Below are 13,879 nucleotides of genomic sequence, written 5' to 3' on the forward strand. Positions count from 1 at the left end.
CAGGGTTGGCCAGGGGGCCGTGGGTGGAAGGAAAAGAGGGAAACCAGCTCAGTGGAAATTACCCTGTGGTTGGCTCGGGCGCCCACAACGCTGTATTTATAGAGCAGCTCCTAATGCCTCGCAGTCGGGTTAACCCTTTCTGGGCCGCGGTACCAGCCTGGTGCCTAGTGGACAACAGGCCTGGAGTCGGACAGAGGGATCTGAGCTCCTACTCTACCACCAGCAGCTGGTGAGGGAGGGATGGGAGATGGGGGTCAGGGACTGGTCACCTCTCCCCCTCGCAGAAAACGGACTTTGGATCCTGGGAGTGTGGCAGCGGTCAGCCCCACGCCCCCTGCTCGTGGCGTCAGGTCTCCCCGCGCCGGGTGGACAGGGCTCAGGGCGGGTCCAGGCTCCGTGGCTGCCCCGCAGGCAGGCTCAGGCCTTGGTCCCAAACCGCCGCCAAAGGGCCAATCCGGGCTCAAGGCGCATCGCCGCCTTTCCGGGCCCGGGCTTCCTCCAGCCGCCCCGCCCTCCGAGGCTCAGGCCGCCCCGACCCTCCTTTGGGTCTGGCCTCGCGGCGGCGGTCACTGCGCAGTTCTGTCGAGCCCCGGATCCCGCGCGTGGGCGCGGCGCAGTGAGTGCTTGCGTGGCGCAGGCTCGCGCGGCCTTTGTCTGCGGCCCACGCCGGCCGCAGCGCCGCTATAGTGGGCAGGGGGCGACACAGTCCCGCAGGGCGTCCCCATCGGGCCTTCCCCGCGGACCCGGGCTGGCCTTACGCGCGGCGAGCACGGGAGCCCGCGGAACCCCGACCCACGGGCCAGAGGCAGCGGGGTCTGTGGGATTCAACCCGCCTCCGGCCCGGGGCTGGGGACCGGGGCACCGGACGCTGCGGGAGCAGGCTGAGAGCGCGGCGGTGGTGATCCAGGTCGCGGGGTGCAGGGACAGTGTGGCACATCTGTTGGCGATTCTGAAACGCTTAGCCGGCTAGCTGGAGCCGGGAGGGGAGCAGTGTCAAGCGTCCCGCGCGGAGCACACAGTGATCACGAGCTTTGAGGGGGGGAGCTGCCTGGGGGTTGTGGGGGAAAGGTCAAGAGCTTAGGGTCCACTGTGCTCAGGCTTGGACTGTGGAGTGGATGATGGGAACACTTCTACAGGCAGCGGTGGACTTGATGGGGACAGACTTTGAGAACAAGCAGGGACAGCTGGCCTGGACTAAGGAGTGAATAGGTGTTGGGGGCGGGGAGGAGACAGAGGGATGCCAAAGGATAGGAAACCCCAGGGGTGAAGTGGTTTGGGCTGGGGAAGTCTCTGGGGGATGGTGGGTGAGGTCAAGTGGAGACGGAAGGGAGGGCCAGGGGGCCAAAGGGAAGTTGGGGACCAGGGTGGGGGTGCACTAGAGGGAAGAGGATTGAGTCCCAGGTCCCAAGGCTGTTCAGCCAACAAATGGACAGGCCTAAGGCAGTGAACTGCAAGAAAAGGGAATTTTTATTTTGGAGGGCAAGCTGCCCTCATGAGAAGTGTGTGATGGGTGCCTCAGCGATGGGATGTTACTGAAAGGAAACATCAAACAAAAAAAATTGAGGAGTGAGGACGGTTAGTTTAGACTTAAATTAGAAAAACTACTTCAAATGGGATGTGGATAATTGTAAATGAGTCTGATTTTGTCATTGAGTGAAGGCCGCAGGTCCTTTTCTCACAGGCATCCTTAGCAGTTAGCTTCTGCTCAGGAAATAATGAAGCTGTCTGTCTTTAAGAGAGTTCTTTTTTTGATTTGGTCTCCTGATTCCCTCTGGCCTCCCAGAAACACCTAGGAAATCTGACGCTGTGCAGCCTCTTTGCCCTTTGGGGGCCTGAGCCATAGATGGGGTGCTTTTGGAGGCTGAGGGGAATTGAAGTCTGCACTTGAAATTGAAGTTGGAACGTGTGGGATGGGTCAGTCTGATCTCTGTGACAGGGAAGGGCTGGGAGTCCAGTGGTGGATCCTAGTGCCTTGTCTGGGAATGGGACTGTTTGCGGTGAGTGCATTTCCCTGATATCTGAAGTTTCCAAGCCTCACCACTGACTCTCCTGTTAACTGTTGCTTGTGGAAATCTTTCTCCACCTATGGTGTACAGTGCGATCTGACATCAGGATATTCATTTGTCTTCATGACTTCGGGTGAGCACTGTAGGCATCAGTTTTTGCCCTCAGGGGTCTTAGGGCAAGGGGACACTGGTAGTGAGCTATTCACTTAGTTGCTTCAGTGATGCTTTTATTGGCCCCATGATTGATCTCTGGAGTTCTTTTCTTTCTTCAATGACCTCATTGGTAGTTTGTCTTGCCTGCCTGCTCTGAGCTTTTCAGTTTCCTCCAGACTCCTGAGCTCCCAAGAAACCAGACTGTCCAGCTTGTTAGAGGCAAGCAGCCTGTGTCCACATGAGCCTGGGTATGAGAAATGGACTGAGCTTGAGGACCGCTTTCCTTCCTGTCCCTGGGCCCTTTCAGCTCTGCCTGGCATCAGATGGGGGCAGCTTGGCCGGGTGTTTGGGTTGACCAGATGCCTGACATATGGGTGCCTGAATGTTTGTGGGAAAGACAGCTGGAGAAGTGGCGTCCCTTCTGAGGAGGCTGTGTCCTGTGGAAATTCCCCCATCCTCAAACTGTGGCCTTCTCCGGAGTCCTATATCTTCATTCTCTGGGGCAGAATTTGGGTTTCACACGGACCTGGACCATTTGGGGTCAGGGATGCAGTGGGATCATAGAGCCATGTGTCGTGACTCTACAGCACCCAAAGAAACTCCTGGAAAGCATTTTAGGACATGACAGGCACTTGGCCTGTTGCTGCTAGCAGGTTCTCAGTTAGACATGCAGCAGAGGTTTGGGCTGGGTAAAGAAAATGACCCATGTTTAGGCAGCCTCTGAGATTATGACTACACAGGGCTTGAGCCTATGGCCCTGAGTCATGGGGTCAGGTGAAGGAGAAGAAAGGCAGGCAGGATGATGTCACTGCCCATGTGCTTGTCCTCTCAGTGGGTGGCTACTCTCATTGCTATCTTTTTCCCACATCCCCCAGGGCAACAGTGACAGGGAGGTCTACCAGCATAAGAGGGAAGGCACAGCCTAGAGACCAGGGGGTGAGGGGACAGGGTGGGCACACATGATCCTTGAGAAATGTCCTTTGGTCTCCTGGGTTCAGAGTGGAACAAAAGCATCTGGAAGAGGACATGTGCCGTTATGAAACTCTCCCTCACGTGCTGTCCTCAGTGCTGCTCGTCTGCAGGGCGAGGTTCCAGATGAGAGCATCGGGCTCCCAAGTTTTGGGGGTGGAGCTATGCTGGATGCTCAATAAGTATCATCCCATGTAATCATTAGCAGTCATATGAGGAAGGGTATCATTAGCTCTATTGTACAGATGGGGAAACTGAAGCCCAGAAAGGGGAAGTCACATGCCCAAAGACACCCAGCTGGAAAACACTGGAGCTTGGATGTAGTCAAGTCTCCAGGATCTACTCTTTCTGGCACTCCGGCAGCCGACACAGGCTTTTCCTCTTGTTCTGGTACCTGGCAAGATGTGCTAAGGGTCACCACAGCAAGGCAGGGAGGACTCACCTGGGGAGCTGGGGAGAGGGTAGGCATCATCTGGTGTCCCCCACCTGGTAGTCCTGGTCCAGTTGGGGCCACTGCTGAGAATGTCACTCTTCTGCAGGCCTGGTCCTCAGCACACTGTGACCCCAGGAGCCACTTCTGTGCCCTCTGTTTCTGACCTCCTCCAAACCCCTCAGGCATTTAGACATGTGGCCTTTGTGAGGCCTAGGGAGAGCATGTTGGAGAGGAAGCTGCTGGGAGTGGGGGTGAGAAGCATTTTTTTCTTGGGAGCCTTGGAGCAGGGAGAGAGACTACTGCTTGGAGGCAGGGTTCCCAAGTTACCCTACAGTCAGCACAGGCTCTGAGGCGCTGAGATGCCCTGGGGAGTCACTGAGATGTGTGCTTGGGGGGAGGCCCTGTACATGGGGGCATGGCAGCAGCAGGGGCCCATGATGCGTGGTGCTGTGACCTGGCTTCCGGAAGGAGGAAGGAGAGAGGACCACTAGGGGCGAGCTAGACAGAAACAGAGCCAAGGAGTGCAGGCTGTTTGAAAGGGAGCCATAGGAAGAATAATGGTCCCAGGGACCTGGACTCAAACCTTGACAGAGGGGAGTATTGGCTGCAGAGAGTAGGGTGGGAGGGTAAGGGGAGACTCAGGGCAGGGGGCCCCTGGAAGCCTTGTCCCCATGACCACGCAGTGGTAACAGCAATAGTACCAATTGTTACCACTGTTTGGGTGCCAGATACTTTCCTAAGTCTTCTTTGTGTATTGTCTTATTTTATTCTCCTCAGAGCCCTGAGGGGTGGGGGTTGTTACGGTGTTCTAGAGGCCTGGAATCAGGTCTCAGAGAAGTTAAGGCATTTCGTGTGTCTAAACAAGGCTTCTGGGTCAGAATTTGAATTCGGGCCTGCCTGCACCTGAACCCAGGCTGTACCTTGGGGCTGACAGGGAAGCCTGATGAGTCAGTCCATTTAACAGGGAATTGTGTCTCAGGGACACTTGAGAGCTCTCAGTAACCTCTGACGGGAACTGATGACTGAGCCTGGGTCCTTGGGCAGCCTGCACTCCTTGTCTGGGCTCAGATTCTCATCTGTGCAATGGACAGGGAGGTGGGCACTGGACCAGGTGAATGCCAAGAGGCCTTCAAGCTCTGAGGACTGGAACAGCTGGCTACATTCCTGAGGGGGACTCCTTGGAGAGCCGGAGGGAGACAGGGGTCGGCAGAGCTGTCCTACCAGGATGAGCGTCTTTCAGGATAGAAACTTAAAGAATTTGGAAGCAGGGAGGCATTTAGAACACATCTGGGGAAAGTGGGTCCTTCCTTGAGCAAAGCCTGGACAGTCTTCTGGAAGAGATGGGATTTCCAGACACGCTTAGGTGGGCACCTGGCAGGACTCAACAGAGGTTGAATGGATGCAGGTGTGTGCCACAGCCTGCCAGAGATGCTGCCTGCCAGGGACGCCACACCCACCCCCTGCCAATTTGGTCTCCCGATTCCTCATCTCTGCTGTTCCCCTCTCCATTCCCCCTTGTTCCCATCCCTTTTGGTTGTACTTCTTCTGAGCTCAGAGTAGCTTTATTTTTCTCATGGTTCTGTACCTGCAATGACGTGTGTGTGTGTGTGTGTGTGTGTGTGTGTGTGTGTGTGTGTGTGTGTAGTCTCTGTACACACTTCAATTTCTGAGATGATGTCACACTACTTTTTCAAGTGGCATTGAGCCCTGGAAGATGAAAACTCCTGTTGGGGTGGCCCCCTAGCCCAGCAATGTTCAACTTTTTTATATCTCATGACACACATAAACTAATTACTAAAACTCTGTGGCATACCAAAAAATATACTTTTTGCCAATCTGACAAAAAAAATGTATAAATTTGATTCATTCACACTAGATGGCTATTGTTGTATTGGCTATTGTGATTTTTTAATTTGACAGTCTAAGGGAGAAGAGGTCCGTGCCTTCGAATAAATAGTCAGGTATTGCATGTTTTAAGAATTCTTGCTGCACATGTGTTGAAAATCGCTGCCATGGCCAGAAGAGGGTGTGACAGGCAGACCTGCTGCTGTGGCAGGAGTCTCACCGTGTTCGCAGATCCACAGCAGCAGGCTGGGTTCGCTCTGGTGTTGTCCCCTACTGTCCTGATGCCCTGACCTTACTGTGGAGAGGGTGCTGTGGTGGGGATGGTGTGACTAGAAAGGCCAAGGGCTCTTTGTCCTAGTCTCCTCTCTTCCTCCTCTTCTTCCTAAAGCCTCGAGGGAAGCAGGCAGGGGATGCCAGGAGAACCTTGGCCCCACTCTGCCAGGCTGGCCCTGGTAACACACAGCTGTCCTGACTCACACAGATACTGCTTTGAGAGGAAGAATTGATGTCTTCTCTTGGATGGGGTCATGGGGCTTGGAGCAGTGCCTAGGGGACAGCTTGGAATACGAAGGCCTAAACTGACTCAGATTGTTAGAAAAAGGGAAGGCTGACACAGAGCTGTTCCTAGGGAACTAAGGAGACCCGCTTCCCTAGGCCTCCACCCATTTACTGAGCACCTATACTAATCAAATCAGTTTAGGTAATTTTGCCCCATTGAGTTCTAAAATCATCCTATGGGGGGGGTGTAGAGTTTATAGTCCCTATTTTATAAATAAATGAACAAGTTGAGGTTTAGAGAGGACATTCTCCTAAAGTCACATGACTGGGTAGTGACCGAGCCTGGATTTGAACCTATATCTGACTTCAAAGTCATCTTTGAAAACACCAGAGTCCACTTCTCTCACGAAGCCCCATGTGACTGTGCCAGCCCAGCTTGTGGCCACAGTGTGTGGAATGGTGGCCAGAACCCTCTCTTGAGGGTTGAGGAGATGAAGACAATGGGTTTGCTGGACCCCAGCAGTGAGTGATGGGGCCTGGTATAAAACCCACATAACTACTCAATGTTGCTCTTTTCCTTTTATCAATTGTGAAAGAATTGCATGCTCATTGTCAAAATTACAGCGGCATATCAACTAGAAAATGGAGGTAGACTTCTACCCTCAGCCCCACCCCCAGGGTTGGGTTCCCGATCAGGCTTCCAGACCCTTTTCCATGTACAAACACCCATCCATTCATTGCTCCGTCCACCTATCCACACACGAACTCATTCATTCATTCATTCACTGAACAATGCACTGAGCATTCATTATATGCCAAACCTTTGCTAGAATTAAGGACACAATAGTAAATAAAGCAGATGCATTTCCTGCTCAGGGAAGTTCCAGTGTGACAGGAAGAAAACAGAGCAGACAATAAGTAACAGGGACTACCTGAGAGTGGTGGCCCTCTGACCCAGATTTTCCTGCCAAGGTGAATCTCAGGATAGAGAGGTGCTACCCATCCATCCAAGAAGAAGGACCTGTGTTTGCATGGGAATTGGAAGGCCCCTGTGGGAGGATGGTGACTCTGGGGAGGTGGGGGGGCCAGGCCAGGTAGGGCCATGGAGGAGCTAGGATCATATTACAAGTAAGAGGAGCAGTCTTGGGATAAAATATTAAAATATTAAAAAGTGATGACATGATGCAGTTTGTGTTTTCTTAGCCATTGTTCTGGCTTCTGCATATGGTACAGATTATAGATAGGAGTGTAGACTATGTGGAGGGACAAGAGATAAAGTTGGGGCAGGGGGCTGGTGAACAGGCTTTGGTGGTTACCCAGGCAAGAGATGGTGGTGAGTTGGAAGACAAGAGAGAAGCAGAGGCAGAAAGAGGGAGTAAAGATATATCAGGGCTGGGCAAACTTTGTGCAGAGGGCCAGGAAGAAAATGTTTGAGGTATTGCTACCACTCGTTCTGTTGTTGTAGTGTATAAGCCACCACAGACAACATGCAGATGGGTGATATGTGGGTGAGTGCCATGGGACTTTCTTGATAGACACTGAGATTTGAATTTCACATCATTTCCCTGGGGCACAGAATTATCATCATCTTTTGATTTCCCCCAGCCATGTAAAACAGTTAAAGCTTCCTTAACTGGTGAGCTGAACAACCACAGGGGGTAGGTTGGGTTTGGTACTCAGATCTGCTGTAGTTTGCAGACCTCTGAGATAGATTTTGAGGTGGCTGTCCTTAGTGATGGACGATAGAGGCGAGAGGAACTCAGGTTCCTGGCTTGAGCAGAGGGTGGACAGTGGTCCCTTTACCACGTGGGAAGGGCTGGAGAGAAACAGGTTTGGGGGAGAAATGGAGAGTTTGAAAAAGAACGTGGGAAGAGGGAGAGTCCATGAGTCACTGGAACAGAGATGTTTAGGAAACAGTTTTGAGTTTAAATTTGGAGCTCAGAGAAAAGTGTGGACCAGGGAAGTACATTTGGGAGCTGCCAATATACGGATGACATTTAAATCCACAGGAGTGCATAAAATCCTCTAGGGTAAAAGTAACAGAGAGTTGAAAAGGAAGCCTATAAGACAGAAGGAAGTGCTGGAGACGAGGGACCTGCAGTGAAATGGATGTGATGGAGAGAGGTGGAGAAAAACTAGGTGACTAGACCTGAGACCACAGGGCATTGTGTTAACACAGAAATGAGGTCATACAAATAGAGCTGTTCGCTCAACAATATGTCATGGACTCTTATTTTTTTTTTGGACAGGAACATCAAGCTGCTCCTGTATGTGTGCTGACTGGGGAATCGAACCATGCTCTGGGACGATGCTCCAACCAACAGAGATATTCATTCCTCCAGGGCTTAATTTTTATTGATTTTTTAGAGAGACAGAGAGAGGAAGGGAGGGAGAGAAAGGGGAGGGGGAAGGGAAGTATTCATTTGTTGTTTCACTCAGTCCTGCATTTTTTGGTTACTTCCTGTGTGTGCCCTGAACAGGGATCAAACATGCAACCTTGTTTCGAGATGACACTCTTAATTGACTGGCCATGGACTGATTTCCATATTAGCATGCCTTCTTTTGAGAAGCTGTGTGCTGCTATTCCGTGATCTAGATTGGCCACGGTTAATGTACTAGTTCCCCACTTTTGCTGCCACCTGGGTATCTCTGAGCATTGGTGCTTGCATTTCTCCAAACCATTTTCTAAAACTACAGCCTGTGGGCCAAATCTTCTGCTGCCTGTTTTTGTATAGCCCACACGCTAAGAATGGTTTTTACATTTCTGAGTATTGGGAAAAAATTACATGATTTGTGAAAGTTATGTGCAATTCAAATATGAGTGTCCGTGACATTCTATTGGGATGGAGCTCTCTCCTTCCATTATCCCTGAACTACAACTGCTCTCCTACTACCGCAGGTTATTGTGACAGAGACTGGATGACCTACAAAACCTAAAATATCTTCAATCTGGACCTTTGCTGACACTGCCTGACTTGATCCTATAACCAGGACCAGCAGTGGATCCACACACAGGTGGAGGGGGTGTTCGGAGCAGCTCCAGGAGGGTCTGATCTTGAGAGAAATTCTTTAATGACCCAGATTCCACCATCAATTCTTCCTTATTTTGAGTAAACCATTGCCCTTCTAAATATCTTCCTTTAAAACTTAAACCTACTCAGCCATGTTAACTTTACATACTAATTAATTAATCAAGGTTGAATCTACCAATAGCAATAATGTTACCTCTCTCCTCCAAACTCTTTCTTCCTCATCATCTTCAAAGCCCAAACAAAATTGCCCACCCTGGCCCTGCCTTCCTTGCAGTTCCTGCCCCTGTTGCGGTCAGCACCTTGCAGTTCAGGTCCGCCATTCTGAACTGAACTGCTTGAGACCCCCCAGCTGGCCATGCTGCTGCTTCCTCCCTGAGTGCCCCGCCCAGGTTCCCCCTCCTCCTGGAACAGCCTTCCCCAACCTGAATGCCTGAGTAGCTTCAGGTCAATTCTCAGGGTTCAGCTTTGGGATTACCAATTGTCAGTGGTGCCTCCACGTAACCTCACCGCCTCTTCAATAGTGCAGTATCCTAGGCTTTTCCTAATTTTATGATAAGAGTGATATTTCAAATGTACCTTTTAGCAGCTCTGTAACCTTGGGCAAGATACAACTCTGCCAGAATTTCCTCATCTGTGAAATGGGATAATGATAGTGCCCAGAATTGTTGGGAAACTTAAAGGAGTCATTGTGCATTTAGAACAGAACCCTGTGTGTGGCAGGCATTCAACATTGTTGGCTTTTATTCTTAGTATTTGCTGCAAACAAAGCAATATAGGAACATGGGTAACTTTTGAAGCTTAATGATAAACCCAACCCAATGGAAGAACAAGACCATGTTCTCTGTCTCTATTCGTAGTGCCTAGCACAGTGCCCCCGCCCGGGGCATCATTGTTACGTGAATGGATAACTGAGTGCTGGGAGACTTGAGGTGGGCAGATAACCCACCGTTTTATGGGGCAACAGGTTGGTGTTCTTGTTCTCATCCCTGACAAAGTCCTGGAACCAATTATCAGCCCATCTTCTTCTAACGAACCTTTTTGTTTCCTGGTTCTTCTCCATGTGATTGATTCCCTCCAGAAGCCATGATGCATCTCATGGACAGCGTTGGGGCTGAGATGAACAGGTGGGCAGCTGGGTGGCAGCACAGGTAGGAAGACTCCCAAGCCCTGAGTATTGGATGAATTGATCCAGGGCAGATCCTCGCACTGTGGGTTTTCCCATTTCTGTCTTCTTCCTGAGGACCCTGAGGACACAAGAGATAAAGCATGGAGAGGAGAGCCACTGTTTGGGAGGACGTTCATTTAGTCTTTGTTTTTATCCACTAAGAAATTATCGAGTGCCTTCTCTGAACCAGGAACTGTCACAGCAGTGCTTTGGAAGGTCATGGCATGGTTACAGTCCACTGTGACTATACTTAATGCCACTGAGTGGTACACTTAACAGTGGTTAAAATGGCAAGCTTTATGTTGTGTATGCTTTGCCACAATTTAAAATAAAGGATCAGGGCAGTGGGAGTGGTAGACTCAGTGTCACCAGAGGAAATGAAGTAGTAGCACCTGAAACCTCTGGGAAAGCTCCATCTCTTCCCCAGATCCTTCAAAAGAGGACAGCTGAGACATGTGCTGACCTAAGACACATCCAAACCTGTAAAGAACTTTCGAATTTATTTGAGCCAAACTGATGACAATTGCTGGGAAGCAAAATATCAACGGGACTGAGAGAGAATGCTCTGGAGAAGGGCAGTTTTGCAGCTTATTTTATCCATTAGAATCGAAGGAGGAGACATAAAGGGGTTATGTGAAATCTATTGGTGATAGATTAAGGGGGCGGGAGAAAGCAAAGCGGGAAAACCTCTGGGATTGGATAAAAAATAAAACTGAGAGACACACACTTATATTGGTGGGCACAGGATAATTAACGTTTACCGCACATGGAGGTGGTATTCAGGGGAACAAGCCCACAGGGAGGGGTTCTAATGGCCTGTGCCCCTCTTTGGCAAAGTCATGCCCTGAGGGGTCTGGAAAAAGATTACTGTGACATTCCAAAGGTATGTTATCTTAGATACAAAAAGACCATAGTAGACAGGCTTGACAAAGATCAACCAGGTATAGACTGACCTTTGTTAAGGAAACTACAGGCCTAGGCTGTGACTACCCACATGACCCACTTTTAATTAGGGATTTTTATGTTCAGACCATCCTATGTGGTTACTTTAGGTCCACCATACAGACCCCCTCCCCTGAGCATATCAGTTTTACTCTGTGGCTCCTTTTTCCTCCACACACGGAACAGCAATACATGGAAACAACTTATGGCCATTGGCCATAGCTTTGGTAGTATATTATTTTGGGTCATTTTGGTGAACAATATGACATGGCTGCCCATTGGTGACCCCAGCAAGAGAAAGGAAGATTGAATACTTGCAGAGCTCTTACAAAGGAGGGGATAGACTTGTTCTGCATGGTCCAACGGGTCGAAGGAGGACTGAATGTGGGCTGTCCCGAGAGACAGATTTTGGCTCAATATAAGGTCAAGCTTTCCACCAATGGAAGCCACCTCAAAGCCAGCACTGACTTGGGAGGTAGTGGGTGTCTGTGAGTGGAGGGTGAACACAGAGGTTGTGAGGTGGCCAGAGAGAGGTTCCCTGTTCTGATACCTGACCATTAACGTCCACAGCTTCTCCAGAATTTGTTGGGAGACCTCGCCTCACTCCATGATCTCCCTCAAGTATCCCAACTTTGGTTTTTGTTTACTCCAAAGCATGGATGGCTCCCTTGTCCCTCTCTGTTCTGAGTTCCAGCTGTGTGTGTACAGGAGTCCTCCAGACATTTTGGCGTGGGTGATCCATAGTTCAAGCCCATTAGGACCTGTTCTCCCGCTAAACGTGCTTTGTTCCAGGTGTTCCTGTCTTATTGTATGTGCCCACATCTGTTTGTTCAGGCCCAGGCCTGTCACGTCTACCTTTGAAATATCTCTGGATCTGAGCCCGGCATCACTAAGTGACTGATGAGACCGCATCCAGTTCTTATTTTTAAATATGTATTTTAGGTGTGGCTTTTTTAGCTGCTCGGAGCAGTGGCAATTTTCATGGGGTGAGCAGAGTGGGAAGAGAAGGAGGGAATACTTTGAGTCCCTTCAGATGCTGTAAGAGAGACTCCAAAGATTACAGTGACTCATGCTAGAATAGATGCTTATTTCTCACCCATGTGACAGTCCAGGTATGTCCAGGGCTCATACTGCGGCCCCTCTGTCTTGCTGCTCTGCAGTCCCCAGGGTGTTGCCTCTGGCAACAGGGCCCAGAAGGCACCCCACACCTGTGTGCCAGCTCAGTGGGAAGGGGGAAGAGAAAAGAGAGGGTCTCTGCCTTCTCTTTAAGGGCACAACCTGGAAGTTGTACACATCAGTTGCTCTCACATCCTATTAGCTAGAAAACTCATCTGACTACAAGGCAGGCTGGGATCTGTAGCTTTTAGCTGAGAGACTATGTGCCTAACTAAAAATTCTGCAGAAGAAAAAGGTATTAGGTGTAATGGGGAAAACCAGTCATTTTTCTCACCATGGTTTTGTACGTGTTGTTAGGTTAAAGCTGCCCGTGGCTGGTACTCTGGAGGAAGGGGAAAGCCTCCTCTCAGCTTCTCTTGGCAATTGGCAGGTCAGTATAAACCCCCGACTATGTATGACCTGGAGAGAACTCCAGCTGGACTGCCTTATGCCATGTGAGACAGCTGACAGGCTAAACCCCTTCCCGGGTCTATGGGTGGGAACCAGGGAGAGCCAAACTGAAAACACAAGGCTGGTTTATTCCAAAAGGATTGTTTATTTAAAACGCTTGGATTCAAGTGTGCTGAGATGAACCCAAATGCCATGTCGGCCCAAGGAGGGTTGGAGAAAGGTATTTATAGGTTAGTCAGGGGTCTTGGAAAGCGGCTGCCTCTATAGGTACAAAGTAATACTTTTTCTTTTCTTTAAAAAAAAATTTTTTTTTTACTTTTATTAATTTTTAGAGAGGAGAGAGAGTGAGAGAGAGAGAGAGAGAGAGAGAGAGAGAGAGAGAGAGAGAGAGAGAAGGGGGAGGGAGGAGCAGGAAGCATCAACTCCCATATGTGCCTTGACCAGGCAAGCCCAAGGTTTTGAATCGGCGACCTCAGCATTTCCAGGTCGACGCTTTATCCACTGCGCCACCACAGGTCAGGCCAGTAATACTTTTTCTTACGTGGATTGGAGAGGTACCACAGTTTCTCCAAATTGTTTATTTCCTGGCTCAACTGTCTAAAGAAGGCTTGTGCTAATTCAAAAGGTACCGGCTGGCCAGGTAGGCCGAAGCTTCAAACAAGGCAGTCCCCCATCCTCCCACTGGTTTGCACTGCCCTTGGGCTGGGGGCTGATCCCTTAAGACTGCTTACCAGAAGACAGTGCCCAATGTGGGGCCTGCACCTAGGCTTTTATAAACATTTATTGTGATTTAAACTCCTGTAATTGTCAGGTCTCTTTCCCTGACTTTTGCAAAGATAAACTTTTTGTTATTTTTCAGAGTGAAGGCAAGGAAGCCATTAAACGAGAGAAAAGCAAGCCAATTACCTCACAGTGGGGGGAGGAAAATATACTGCATTGAGTCTAGCTGAGAAATTGGGTGAGGGGAATTTTAGTTTTAAAGGGGGCACTAGTTTTAAAAGCCACCCCGAACCCAAACCTTACCGTGTCAACGTAACCTGCCTGGCAGCTCATTGTGACTCTAGACTTTAGGAATACAGTATGCGAAGGCATGACACTCTAATGAAGTTCCGATTGTACCCAGCAAAGCTCTTCTTTTATGGTGGGAACATTGAGCACAGGGAGTGGAAGTTACCTGCTAAGACTGCACAGTACAGTGTCAGAGCTAGGACCCCGAACTTGGTGCTCACTTGCTACTTCAGAGGGATCTACCTGAGAGGCGGACAGGCAG

The 13,879-nt window shown here is 50.0% G+C and overlaps 1 protein-coding gene across 4 annotated transcripts in view; it reads left to right on the forward strand.

The window, feature by feature from the left end:
* The first annotated feature begins 415 nt into the window (after positions 1 to 415).
* The window catches only part of CD276 (CD276 molecule), a 49,288-nt gene continuing 35,824 nt past the window's right edge, over positions 416 to 13,879 (forward strand). The window contains exons 1-2 of one of the 4 annotated variants that reach the window (XM_066342594.1): positions 579 to 616; positions 12,517 to 12,589. The gene's annotated coding sequence lies outside the window, so the exon portion shown is untranslated. Of the gene's footprint in view, positions 617 to 12,516; positions 12,590 to 13,879 lie in introns of all 4 variants that reach the window. The other 3 variants (XM_066342596.1, XM_066342593.1, XM_066342595.1) reach the window with 3 other exon arrangements.

Source organism: Saccopteryx leptura, chromosome 6, assembly GCF_036850995.1.
Source record: "Saccopteryx leptura isolate mSacLep1 chromosome 6, mSacLep1_pri_phased_curated, whole genome shotgun sequence".
Lineage (NCBI taxonomy): Eukaryota > Metazoa > Chordata > Mammalia > Chiroptera > Emballonuridae > Saccopteryx > Saccopteryx leptura.